General features: G+C 44.2%; 1 protein-coding gene across 1 annotated transcript in view; it reads left to right on the forward strand.

Annotated features, from left to right (window-relative positions):
• Nucleotides 1–10,410: 10,410 nt before the first annotated feature.
• Nucleotides 10,411–12,678, forward strand: part of BRD1 (bromodomain containing 1) — a 58,349-nt gene continuing 56,081 nt past the window's right edge. Inside the window, exon 1 of the mRNA XM_058804834.1 lies at nucleotides 10,411–10,640. The gene's annotated coding sequence lies outside the window, so the exon portion shown is untranslated. The remainder of the gene's footprint in view (nucleotides 10,641–12,678) is intronic.

A 12,678-nucleotide genomic window follows, 5' to 3' on the forward strand; every position in this document is an offset into this window, starting at 1 on the left:
GGCGGTGCCACGCACGGCGCGCGACATGTCAGCGCGCCGGGCCGCAAAATGGCGGCAGCGGGGTTCTGTGCTCGGGGGGTGCGGGGTCCCCTCGCATCCGCGTCCCGGCGGTGCCCCGGGCGGGCCGGGGCCCGACACCGGCCTTCATCGCAAGGGTGCGGCCGCTGGTCGCTGCACTCCGCTTCGTTCCTGGGGCGGCTGAGGGCGGTGGCTCTGCGGGCGGCGGGCTGGGATCGGCGTGGTTCCTGCGGTGCTTCAGGCCCGGCGGTGCTTCCAGGGGCCTCTGCCGCGCCTTTCCCCGGGGGCCGCGGGCGGGCGCTGCGCATTCCCCGTGGGCCGGCCGGGAGAGGCTTTGCTGGGCATCGCTCCGCTGGGGCGGGCACGGACACGCTGTTCCGAGCGCAGCCCTCGCCCTGTCAGGAATTTAGCCTCTGATGTTTGTATCCGCAGTTAAACCTTCCTTGATGGGTATGCGTGGTCTGAGGCACAGCGGGTTTGGTTCTGAGCGCTGCTTTGATGTACTGAGTCTGCCTCGGGAGGGGCGCTTGGCGTGGCGCTCGAGTCTCACCTGAGCATCTTGGGGAAGGATGGTCAGGGCTGAAGAGAATGCAATGCGCTGGTTCAGGGAAATAGTGCCAGCTCTATGCTTAAGGTCCTGTTCTGGATAAAGCTCCTCCAGTTCCGGTGTTCTGTTGTAGGTCGGTGTTTTTCTTCTCCGATTGCAAAACATTGGTTGAGGTTATCAATGGGCCGAGTGATCCAGGCTTTTCAGGAGGGGTGGAGAAGGGTGGTTTGTTGGTCCTTTTGATGTATGTAATTTCTCCGGAGAGCTGTGTGAGATACAGTCTGCTGTGATTATCACATTTGTTATCAAATTCCCAGTGGCAGTCGTAGATTTCACTTTCTTTGCCTTAAGTGTTGGTAAGGCTACAAGAGGTAATTGCTTATCCTTTGTTTCCCACATTTACTACTTTACAGTACCGGTTTGAAAACAATGTTAAATTTTATATTAAGACAGTGTTTAGAGAGACCGTGCTTAAGCGAGTCCTTGCTTTTTGATCTGAGTTATTTTCATCAGTTAATTTTCTTTTTTCTTTCTTTGTAATTTGAACAGATTAAGTAAAGAGTATTTTTGTTGGAATATGTGACAGTATATGAAGAGATCAGTTGATAGCTTTTTGATTTGAAATAGTGGAGCTCTTCAGCATTCTGCCATATTAGGTGTATGTTTGTACTTAAGTACTGGTGTGATTTTCTAAATGGATTCTGCCAGTCAACATACAGTAATGGTCTGTTGTGGTTAATACTTCTTTGGAAATCTCATGTCAAGTTGGTTTTTTTTATTTATTATTCATGCACTACTCAAACTCCCAACAAAATAGTTGTTACACTGTGTGCAGGCAGTCCTTTGTTCCTTATTACTTTTTAATTTACGTTTTCTTTTTATTGGTAGAGTTCAACTGTATCAGTGTGTATATATATGTATATTCAGACAATATTATATACATACAGTATATGTATTAGTTACTATGGGTGACTGAGGCCAAAGTGATTTGAGGTGAAGTTTCTTGGACTTGCTCAGTTTCCACTGCTCCAAAGTGCAGGTATGTGAATAGAACTGCTTAAACATGAAGTTTGATCTTGGCTAGATCTGCCAGCTAGACACAGTAATAGAGGTGTGAGAGCTTAGTTAAGAAGTCTCTATCATCAGTCTGTTGGCAGGAAATTACAGCAGTAATGATAGCAACAATTGTTATTATTAGTATTGAAATACATCACCTCGTAAAGCATCTTTTAGAGAACTATAAAACTGCAACAGTTGGAATGACATAGTTAATGCTTATCATAATATTATGGAAAGGTTAAATATCAGAGTATGTGGCTTTGTTAACTGCCTTTTTTAACAGCTGTGATTTTGGAGAATTTCACAATTTATAGTTGAAAATTTTACAGTAAATTAAAAAAGACTGGAAATTAATTTTGCATTTTTGCCCTGCATGTTGCTCTTTCTGTAATCACCTCCTCTCTGTATCTCTTCATTTTTTCATACATCCTATTCTGAAAATTTCCTTAAGGGTTAGGGAAGTTGAGATTAATGGAAGTTAATTATTTCTTTAAATTATCTTTTAGGTGGCTTGAGAACCAATCAGTGATTCTGGATATAATCTACAGGTGTATATCACAGATTGAGTGAAATAACTGGAATTTTTCTGTTCTTCTTGTTTTACAAAAATACACCGGAAACTCAAGAAATCGGGTCTTAAAAATCTCAGCAAAGCTGGATCCAAGAGCATCTTCTCACAACCAACCAAGTTAAGTGATGAATAAAACAGAGGTGGTGATCTGGTGGCAGGCAAAAGAATGAGTAAGTAACTGAAATTCCTAGAGAAGGCTCCCGACTGCCAGCTTGTGGTGAATGTAGCAGCACTGGTGTGGTGATAGTCTAAAGATACAGATTTTCCATAAAGGTTGCAGTCTGAGGTGTAAGTGTGTAAAAGAACATAGTCATTTAGGAAGACAGATAATTAGTAAAATCTGCAAGGCATCATGACAGGAAGAACCCAAAATTTCCATTATTTAACTTCAGAAGAGTAATTTTTTTTTTCCTCCATTTATGCATTTACAATGTTGTTATCTGTTTCAGATATTGTGAATAAACATCTTTATTTGCATGGTTAACTGAACCTGGCATGAATTAAAAGTGATATGTTATTAAATGAATATAAAGAAGTAATTTCTCACTCCAGTTCCTGGAGCAAAGTGCAAGTATCTGGCTCTCCATGTTTTGTAGAATAGCAGAAAGCTAGGAGACCATGCTTCTGAGGAAATTGTTTGGGTTCTCTGGAAAAAAGCTATTACACGTTCAGAGAAGAAAGAAACCACTTATGTAGCTGTAAGTAACCATCTCTCTGTCATTCTCAGTACTGAGGTATACTTTGAACTTGGAAGGCTCTCAGGGAGTCTATAGCAAGAGCCTAAGACAAGTTGGAAACTAAATTAAATTCTTGTATCCTATCCTACTGTGACAGAACTTAAAGTATGCCTTCAATACACCTATTTCAATATTATGTTATTAGCCAAATGTAGATGTTTAGTGCTGCAGACAGAGTTTTGTGTGTTGTGGTCCCAGGGTCTCTCCAGTCATCAGGCTGTTCATCTTAATCTAATTTTATTACTTCCTCCATTCCATTTCTTTCTTGGCAGTAAACATAATGTTGGTACTGCAGTGATAAATTGATGTAGTTCTGTCTTTCTACTTTTGTATTCATTTGGAAACACTAAATGTTGATAATAACAGTGTAGTTAGTAGTGTTGATTGTCGTTACCTTGTTTTAGCAAAATTGAGCACTTAGTATTTATCTCCAAACCTGCTCTGGTATGGTTATTTTCACTCAAACCTTTGGTTTCACCTCTAGTAACTTCTGCATCAGTGATGCATTTTCCATATGGAGTCATGAAGATAAAAACTACATTAAGCGATAACAGTTCTTAAATAAGGCAGAAAGAATTACAGATTTTTGTATGCACTGAGGTAATACATTTAATAAAATCATCTCCTTTCCTCCTTGTGTAGACTCCAGCCTCTTCCAGGATCCTATCCAGGCAATGTCAGCTTAATGATCAAAACCTTAAAATAGAGATCAGAAGTACTAAATTTGGATGTCCGATTTAGTATCTGTCACAGGGGTATGATTTCTAAGAACTTGTAACATAGCAAAGTACTTATATTTAGCATACATTCCCATTTATTTCAGTGGGTACTTGGCTCTACTCATCAGATCCAAGGTGTCCAGGTGAGTGCACAGAGAATAAGGACTGAGCAATCACACAGTAGTTGGAGCAAGCATTCACTGCCAACACCATGGTGTGCATTTATATTAATTACCTAATTTGTTACAAACACAGCTGTTTAATCAGCATGATCCTCACTGTGTAGCACATCAGAGGTGTATGTCACTGACTTTTGACTTGGAGTTGAGCATATAATAGCATGTTGACAGGATTTGCTCATACTTGCCCTTCGTGTGGAGTGAGCATGGTGCTGGAGTATGTCTTTACGAGAGGTCAGTTTGAAGTTCCTGTTTTAGCATTCCTGTTGTGCCTACGAAGATTTTGTCTACCTGATGAAGCCATCAGTATCAGAACTGATTTATATACATGAGTTTGGAAGTTCTCTTTATTAGGCAGCATCAGGCCTTTGCTGAGGCAGTAGCAAGTCTGGGACAAACAAAGTTGTGTAGGGCTCATTAGTACTTGTTAAATGGTACACACGTGTTGGGTTTCTCTGTACAGAGAAAGATTACAGGCCATGTTGGTTGCTCTTCCCAGTTGAGGCTTTTTTGTGGATGTCATGTGTTGAGTCCTTATTTCTGACTTATTTTTCACTTTATTTTTCCTTCCCAGATTTTGATGTCACCTTCTTGTGTCCTTCCCCATATAAATGAGGAGGCAAATTTTAATTCTGAATTAGCCCATCTATTTTTGGATTTCTTCTGTGACAAATGACTAGGGATTCTAACAGTTGAACTTCCTCCATTGCAAACCATCCTAATCATCTGCAGACCAGGTTTGTCCTCTAGAATGAATGAGGAAGAGATAGTAAAGTAATTAAGACTGGATTTGGGTCTCATTACTAATTGAATTTTAACTTAATCATACTAAGGCTGAAGTATTAACTCATTGTAAACATTGGAGATTGTTTCTTAGATACGTGTTTGTGAGTGAGCTAACTAGGAAAAGAACTTCCCTCACATCTCATATTACATTTGCAGGTTTTTAAGCTGACACCAGAGGAATTGAGAAAAGGGAAGTTACTCTAAGGATTTCAACAAATAAAATAAACTTTATGTATAATTAAAAACTATGAAGGCAATGAGCAACTTGTTTTTGCTTGGATGAGCGCTGTGTAGCGAATGCTTTCCAGTGCAGAGGAAAGGAGGTAGGAAAGAGCGACAGTAGCAATGTATTTGCATAATATTGTTTACTTGTGTTATGCTATCTTAATAAGCTACTTGGTTTATCACAAACTCAGGTATCTTACGAAATCCAAACCTGATCAGGAGAACAACCACAGAAACGAAAAGAAATTGTATTTCTCAAAAATCATTGTTTATCAGATACAGTTATGGAGCATACTTTGTTTTCCCTTTGCTATGGCTGCATTTGACAAAATTGTTCAGTTCAAATAGTTCAAATAGGTTCTTTTTTTTTTTTTTTTGCATTATCTTTCTGTAAATTCTGCCTTATGTCTGCTACTCAGGTTTCCTCAGTGTGTCTTGTGAAAAAAGAGGTCAAAATCCAATGTAGATTAGCCACGCTGTTTTGGATTTCTTTGCTGTGCAAGTATGATATTTTTAGAACTTTTTGCATAGCAATTACTGTTTTGTTTTTTGAATCCTACCCATTACCACTGACGTCTTTACCCCTAACTTGGCTCAGTTAGTTATGCTGTGTGAATTGACAGACACTCCACTTCTAAACATGCAGCTGCTTTTGTAAACTAAACTAATGATGGCTAATAACTGGGGATGCTGAAGAGGCACTCCCAAATCCTGGATTTACTTTACTGCTGCTCTCTTGTGCTTGTAATCATTTTCATCTGATCATGCAGGGAGGCACTCTGGGAGCTAAACAAAAAATGGGTAACTTGTTTATGAAGGGGTTGTTCTGATGGTAGTTATCCTGTGGCAGGAACAGCTTCCCACAAAGACCTTTGCAGGGGGAGTTACTATGCAGAACATAATAAAGGTGCCAAACTGTAAACACTAGGAATTGAATAATTGATACTGAAGAGACAATGATGGAAGAGAAGGGGAATATTATTCTCTTGATTATGGCTCTGTCTAGTCTACTCTTTTGGAAACAGCAGTATCATCATACATAATAGTGTCAATAACTCTGTTCCAAGGGTTTGTTCTTGATAAAATACTCTCAAAAATAGTAGATGATAGCTTTGCTGTTTGGCAGACCTACAGGTCAGTACATGGGCAGGCTCTGTGCTTGTGTTGCAGCATGTTGTAATTTGGATGCAGGTTTTTGTTGTCTGTTATTGGAGCATAGCTTACATGTTTTCATGTACATCCTAATCATGAAGTTTGGTTTTGCATCTTTGCACTGTCCAGAGGAGTAAGCTCAATCCTCACTTTCCACCATGCAACAGTTATGAGCACATCCTGTAGAGAGCACCTTAAAACTGCAAAATCCTGAAGGTATCCTTTAATGATGTATGTTAAAGGATTCAAGATAGTGGATAAGTAAAGCAGGCAGTAGGTTTCCCTGTCAATTGCCTATCTCAGCAAAGTGCTTGGTGTATGTCTCCATCAGCAAGTGACAGGATACACACCTCTTCTTGCAGTAGGTGACCCCAAGTAGTAGTTCCACCAAATGCTTAAATGGAAATGGGGTGAGGGCCTTTGCATAGCAGCTATACTATGAAGACCACGCTGTCAAATGATCTTCAAGCTTATCTACAGATAACATCCCATAGGACTGCTTAGCAGATGCAGCTTACAGAGGTATTTCTTAGCAAGCACCCTGATCTAGTGTGACTTCTGGTGGAGCTCTGAGGATAAAAGGTCTCTGGACCTTCATCAGTACCATAAAAGGCACTGACACAGCTCCCAGTGTTTTTAAACTTGTGTTTTGCTGAAGACTGTTTGTTTGGATCGACATGAGCTGTTCTGCAGGGTCAGACTAAAGGGTCTTAGCAATTCATAAACAAAGAACTGCTTTGGCTGTGAGAATGAAAAAGGTGGTATGTGCAGGAAGTAAGAGTTACTGAGGCTGTAAGAAACAAAAAATCCTTGATTCTATAGCAGTTGGTGAACATTATATACACCAATACTATTTAATTTATTCCCTCTTTTGTCATAATACAGCTAAAACTTCCAGATCAGAGGAGTGAGAAGGAAAATCCAGACAATTCTTCCTAACCAGAGAACAAGGAATATATTCAGTAAACAAGTAGGAGTGAAATGGACCAACACTTTTATATATTTGAAGCAAAAAATTTGATCTTCATTCCGGGATGGTCATCCAGGACTTTGAACCATATATCCCACTCAGTCTAGTAGGATATACCAGTCTTTCATACAAGATACCAATGATGACTAGGAGATGGAGCAGTGATAATGTGTATTTTTCAAATACACATTATACAAATGTGTATTACACAAATACACAATTACACAAATACAAAAATTTGCAAAGATCACCCAGAAGATACAGAGTGATTCTGCACCACCACCCCACGGACTGAAAATAAACAGCTGAAATCATGTGAGCACACTTCTGTAATATGTCTATTGATAAGGTTACAATATTTTCCACGGTGAATGCTGTTGTGGCTTCTGTGAGGTTTGGGAACAACCTTTCTTTTGTGAACTTGTGAAGTCATGCCCATGAGTATTCTACCAGTGCCACCTACCATGGCTGATGAAGTGAGATCTAAAAGCATCCCCGTGTAGGATGAGAGGACCACGGTAATAATGTTGTATCTCATAGATGAGTGTGAAGGTGTAAATTGTATGATGGAGAAGCCAAACTTGAAAATTTACTGGTGATACATTACCTTAAGGCATCATACAGAAGTATCACATGCAAGGTTAGGCAGATTTGTCATCATGATAGGAAGAAGACCCACATCTGTATGTTATGGCAGTCCAAAACCTTTCTTGAAATACAGGTTGTTGTAGGTTCTGAGGAGTGAGTTCCGAATCTTTCTTGTTCCTTCAGCAGCCAGCTGTCCGGGCCCAGAGAAGGATACAAAGTTGCATCCAAAGTAGGTCAGTACCTCTGCCAGTATTTACAGCTGCAGTGAGTCTTGAGTTGGCTTTTAGTGATCTGTGAAACAAAGCTGATACACTTTAGAAATATAGAAATGTGTCTCATTAAGTTTGATTCTATGAGAAAATAGAGGAGGATGCCAAGGCAGATAAATAGTGATTATGTTTCTTTAAATAGTGATTATGTTTCTTTGCGTGATCTTTCTTGCAGTGATTCTGTTGAAAGCTAGTAGGCCGAAGATCCTCCTTCTGTGAAGTTTTCCATGTAGAGTGAGTCAGCACTGGCAGTTTGTTTAACAGTTTGATGCTGCCAGGTAGGGGTGTGAGGATTCTGAAGGACTGGGACTGAAGCCCCTTGCACATGCTGAACTGGTGTGAAAAAAGGTGCTGAGGGGTCTGTTGCCATCACACTAGGGATCAGAGGGCTTCTTAATTTTGGCTTGAAATTGAACCATATGCTAGTAGAATTGTATTCTTTTGAGTAACCATGAGGTGAGGTAGAAAAGATGAAGGTAACAGATCTTTGGGGTTATAGGCACACGTGCTGAGGACTGGTCAGATGCCCCAGACAATACTACATACTGTTCTACATGGGCTAATGTACGTACACTTATAAATGGAGAGGCTGAGCATCCTGCTCTGGCAGCCTGTCATAAGGTCAAAGAGAAATGATTTACAAGTCTAAGACTCCAAATACAGAGTGTTTTGTTGAGCGTGCTCTGATGTTGTGCTGTTACTGTGAAATACTACATGAAGGAATGACATGAGGTCTGTGTCCTAGCCTGGATGCTCCAGAGCGAAAACTGCACACACCACCTTCTTACTGGGTGTAATTGGAAGAATCTAGAAGCATGAGTTTAGATTATAGAAAATTGGTTGAATGATGCAAATACCAATAAGGAATACCATGTTATCAAAGGGATGTCCAGGGACTATGGAATGCTGTAACCCACCTGGCAGAAAAAAGCAACTTACTGTGAAAAAAGGCAGACTTGCTGTGTGTCAGACACATTAGAATGTGGATGCCATAAAGGTTTCTGTAGAAAACTTGTTTCCACTTAAAAAGTATTTGTACAGCTGCACAGCAGATACATGTGAATTATCCCTTAAAAGATAAACCAATATATTTCCTTATCATAATCTTATTAGGTTTTTGACATTATTTCTATCCATTTTTAATACTCTGCACACTAATGTACATGATATGGTATGGTACGATACTTGCTCTTTAATACGTTTCTATCACAGATTGTATTCCAGTGCAACAGCAGTAACTTATATCAGCATGTTGTAAGACTTCTGAGACAGGTGGCAGGATCACTAAAACAATTTAACTGGAGAGTAGTTCCTCACAGGGAAGTACACAAATGACCAGATGGCCTCCATAGTTTGTACAAACTTTCTTGTGTTGAAAGTTGAAGGTACTTTGTGTGTCTGAGCCTAAGGATCTATTCCTACACTGAGTGGACTGCACGAGTGTTTGCTGCTTTAATAGCTTGTGTTTTGTTCAGAGATCAGTGTGCTAAATGGTCCCTGATGAGGAAAAAAGAATTTGGAAAGTACTTTTCATATTCTACAAGATTTTCACAGCCTAGTTGCTTAAGCTCTCTGAACCTTAATTAATTTTCTACAAGCAGTAACCAGGTGTATCTATTTCTGATTCCCTAGCCATGTATTTATTGCAGGACAAACTGGTTTTTGAGGCAAGGAAACCTTTTACTGCTAGAGAAAACATAACAATGAACTGGTAAGTTGTTTTGCAGCAATTTAGCTGAGTGGATGTGAAATACTGATGAATAAAAAGAATCATACCTACTCTAAATCACTTGCTTTTTACTTTATGCAGGACTTGTTCTGGATGATCAGCACAGGCAACTGTGTTAGGCTGGGCCAGCTAAAACATTGTTTTCTAAGTATGTGGGTGCAGCTGCCTTGCGGAAATGTACTGTAGTAAAATCCTTCAGTTCTCGAATATGGCTGTAATGGCTGTCTAAAAATAATACCTAACAAAGGGTGTCCTTCGCAGGGGAAGCCAGAAATAACCTTTTTCTCTGTCACAAGCAGCAGCTTGACCCAGAGACCACGAAAGAGCTGACTTTCAAGCACATTTTCTACGTTAAGGAATCTTGAGCTTGGACTTCCCCCCAAAGAGATAATAAATACCAGTCGCTTCAACTTTTTAGCCTTGGTTTTGTAACGAGCCGTGTCCCGCGTCCATCCGTTCCCTGGCGCCCGCGCTGGGCCGTTCGAACCAGGGACGTTGTACCGGGGACGCGCGGCGGGTTCGGGCTCGGGCGCGGGCCCGGCCGGTCCTGGCGGGAGCGCGGCGGTCGCGGGGCCAGCGCGTTCCCGCCCCGAGCGCGGCCGGTGCCGGCCGGGGGCGCGGGGAGCGGCGGCGCGCAGGCCCCGCCCCGCGGCGGCGGGAGCGGCGGGGCTGGGCGGTGCCTGGCGCCCTCACGTCCCTTCCCTCCCTCGCTCGCTCGCTCCCTCCCTCCCCGCCCGCCTCTCCGCCTCCCCCCCGTCGGCGCAGCGCTGTGGTGAAGCCGCATTGTTTGTGCCGCGGGGGGAGGGGAGCCGCTCAGCCCCGGGAGCCGAGCGCCGAGCCCGCAGCCGGACGGCGACGCGCGCCGCGCCTCACGAATGCGCCGCGCCCGGCGGCAGCAGCAGCCCCGCACCCAGCGCCGGGTGACCGCCGCGGGCAGCGCGGCCCTCGTAGCGCCCGCTCGGCCGCCCGCTGCTGCCGGACGCGGGGACAGGCGGCAGCACCGGCGGGGCCTCCGCCATTAACCCGGCCGAGCGTCGGCCGCAGCGGCGGAGCGGGAGGTCTGTCAGCCGCTCCTTGGCGGCTCCCACAGCGTGAGTAGGGCCGGGTGGGCGGCGGGGACGGGCGGGCGGGGGCTGCGGGTCCGGGAGCCGGCGGGTCCCGCTGCGGCGGGACGGGAGAGCGGCATGGGGGAAGGAGCAGGGCGGACTGGGCACGGCCGCCTGCGGGGCAGGGCAGCGGCGGGCGGGCGGAAAGGCGAGGCGAGCGCGGCGGTCTGGGGGAGGGAGGGAGGGCGCCGCTGGAGCTGTTTTGTCAGCCGCCATATTTGTGGGCCGAGTATTTTCGCGGCGGGGAGGGAGTGACTGTTGGGAAGGGTTGGAGATGATGGGCCCGGGCAGGAACCATCCTGCCGGGGGCCGGGAGGGGGGAGCGCCGCGCCGGGCAGGAACCATCGGCGGGCAGGGGAGGGAGCGCGTTGGAGGCTCCCTGGGCGTGGGCAGGAAGTGTTGGCGCGGCAGCGGCGGGGGCGGGCCGGGGCGGGGCAGAGCCGCGCGCGGGAGGCTGGATGCCGGGATGGCCGCGGGCTCCGGCGGCGCCGGGCTTTTCCGCCGGGCCGGGAGAGAGCGGCTCTGGGGGTCCCGCCTGTCTTGGCCGTGGCCGCGCACGTTCGCTGGGCTCCGTGAGGCCCCGCTCCGGGCCGTGCCCCGGGGAATCGCTCCCGCTGCGCGGCTGGAGCGGCGGGTGGTGTCCACCCAGTGTGCGTGTAAGCGCTGTTTGCTTATCGTCCCTCGTTGTCTAGGACTAAAGACCGTCCCTGTGTCTTTCTCTTTTTAATAGTCTACATGAAAGTGCTCCTGATAGTGCAATTCCCTAATCCATTGAGCAGGGATCCAGGGACTAAAGACAGTTTATTTGAAGAGGAGGAAGGTAACTAGGGCAGAGATTGTAATTTAGAAGTATATGGTACTGTACTTTTCGTGTTAGTTTTAGCTATCCTACACCTTGGTAAATAGCTTTTTTTAATTTTATTTTTGCCTCAAAGCACGTATTTCACAGAAACGTTCCCTTGTGTTATGGGGAGGAAAAACGTCTGCTGGTGATTTCCTTCCCAAGTAGCTGATGCAATTCTAGGAGATGAGAGCTGTGGATAACTTTCCTGGTTTACATCCCGCAGTCTGTGAGGGCAGGACAGTGCATTAAAATAATCTTGTGTGCGGTTAGTGCAGTATCTTTGTGGTCGTTGAATGGAAATTTGTTTTAGTTTACGCTTCAAATTTACAATTTGGTCCTCATTCCTATTGATCTGCTGGATACTGGGAAGGGGGGCAGGGGTAGGACGGAGAAGTGCCAGCTGATAATTGCGTAGGAAAAGCAAACCAGTTGTGGGTCATGAATTTGCTATGCAGAACTCTGGTCTTCATCCGGAGTATTTATAGAACATTTGCAAACAAGAATTTTGGAGAAACAAAGCACTGCTGTGGCCTCTGGAGCATTTAAGTTATTCACACTAAATTTGCATGAAGGTCGGCCTGAGTACTACCAGTTTCGATTTTTTGTGCACTGCATTGTATTTGTAGGCTATCTAGTCTGTGTTTGAGACTGTAACTTCCTTCCTAAGTCAGATGTATTTATTGTTGAGTATTACAGTGTACCTAGGTGCTAGCTCAGTCATTTTTTTTATCAGTCTGGTTCCTACAGTTCGTTTTACTTTTGCAACAGCTGTCCTAAATCTTTAAGCAAGATTAAAGATCTTGTGCTTTTGAGTATTTTCTTCCTATTTTAAATTCCTGCCTGAAGCCATGCTCGAGAATCTTGGGAACAGAGTGAGGTGGAGAGCTTGGAAACATAGCATTAATGTATTTTTCTGTGGTACTGGGCTAAGGTAGTGTGGACAAGTTACACATGTTTTTGATTTCTGAAGGTCACCTCTCATCCCGCCCTCTGAATTTTTCTGAAACAGTCTCTATCCTCAGGAGCCACTACAAACAGATACACAACCAGCAAAAATGTAGGAAGGGGCATTAAAAGTACCAAAGCAGGCTTTTGCTTCAGACAGAAGTGAAATGCAATTGTATGAGGTAAACATGCTGTAAACCTTGTTTCTTGACAGGTAATGTCATTCTGATCTGT

This window comes from Ammospiza caudacuta, chromosome 5 (genome assembly GCF_027887145.1).
Source record: "Ammospiza caudacuta isolate bAmmCau1 chromosome 5, bAmmCau1.pri, whole genome shotgun sequence".
In the NCBI taxonomy this organism is placed as follows: domain Eukaryota; kingdom Metazoa; phylum Chordata; class Aves; order Passeriformes; family Passerellidae; genus Ammospiza; species Ammospiza caudacuta.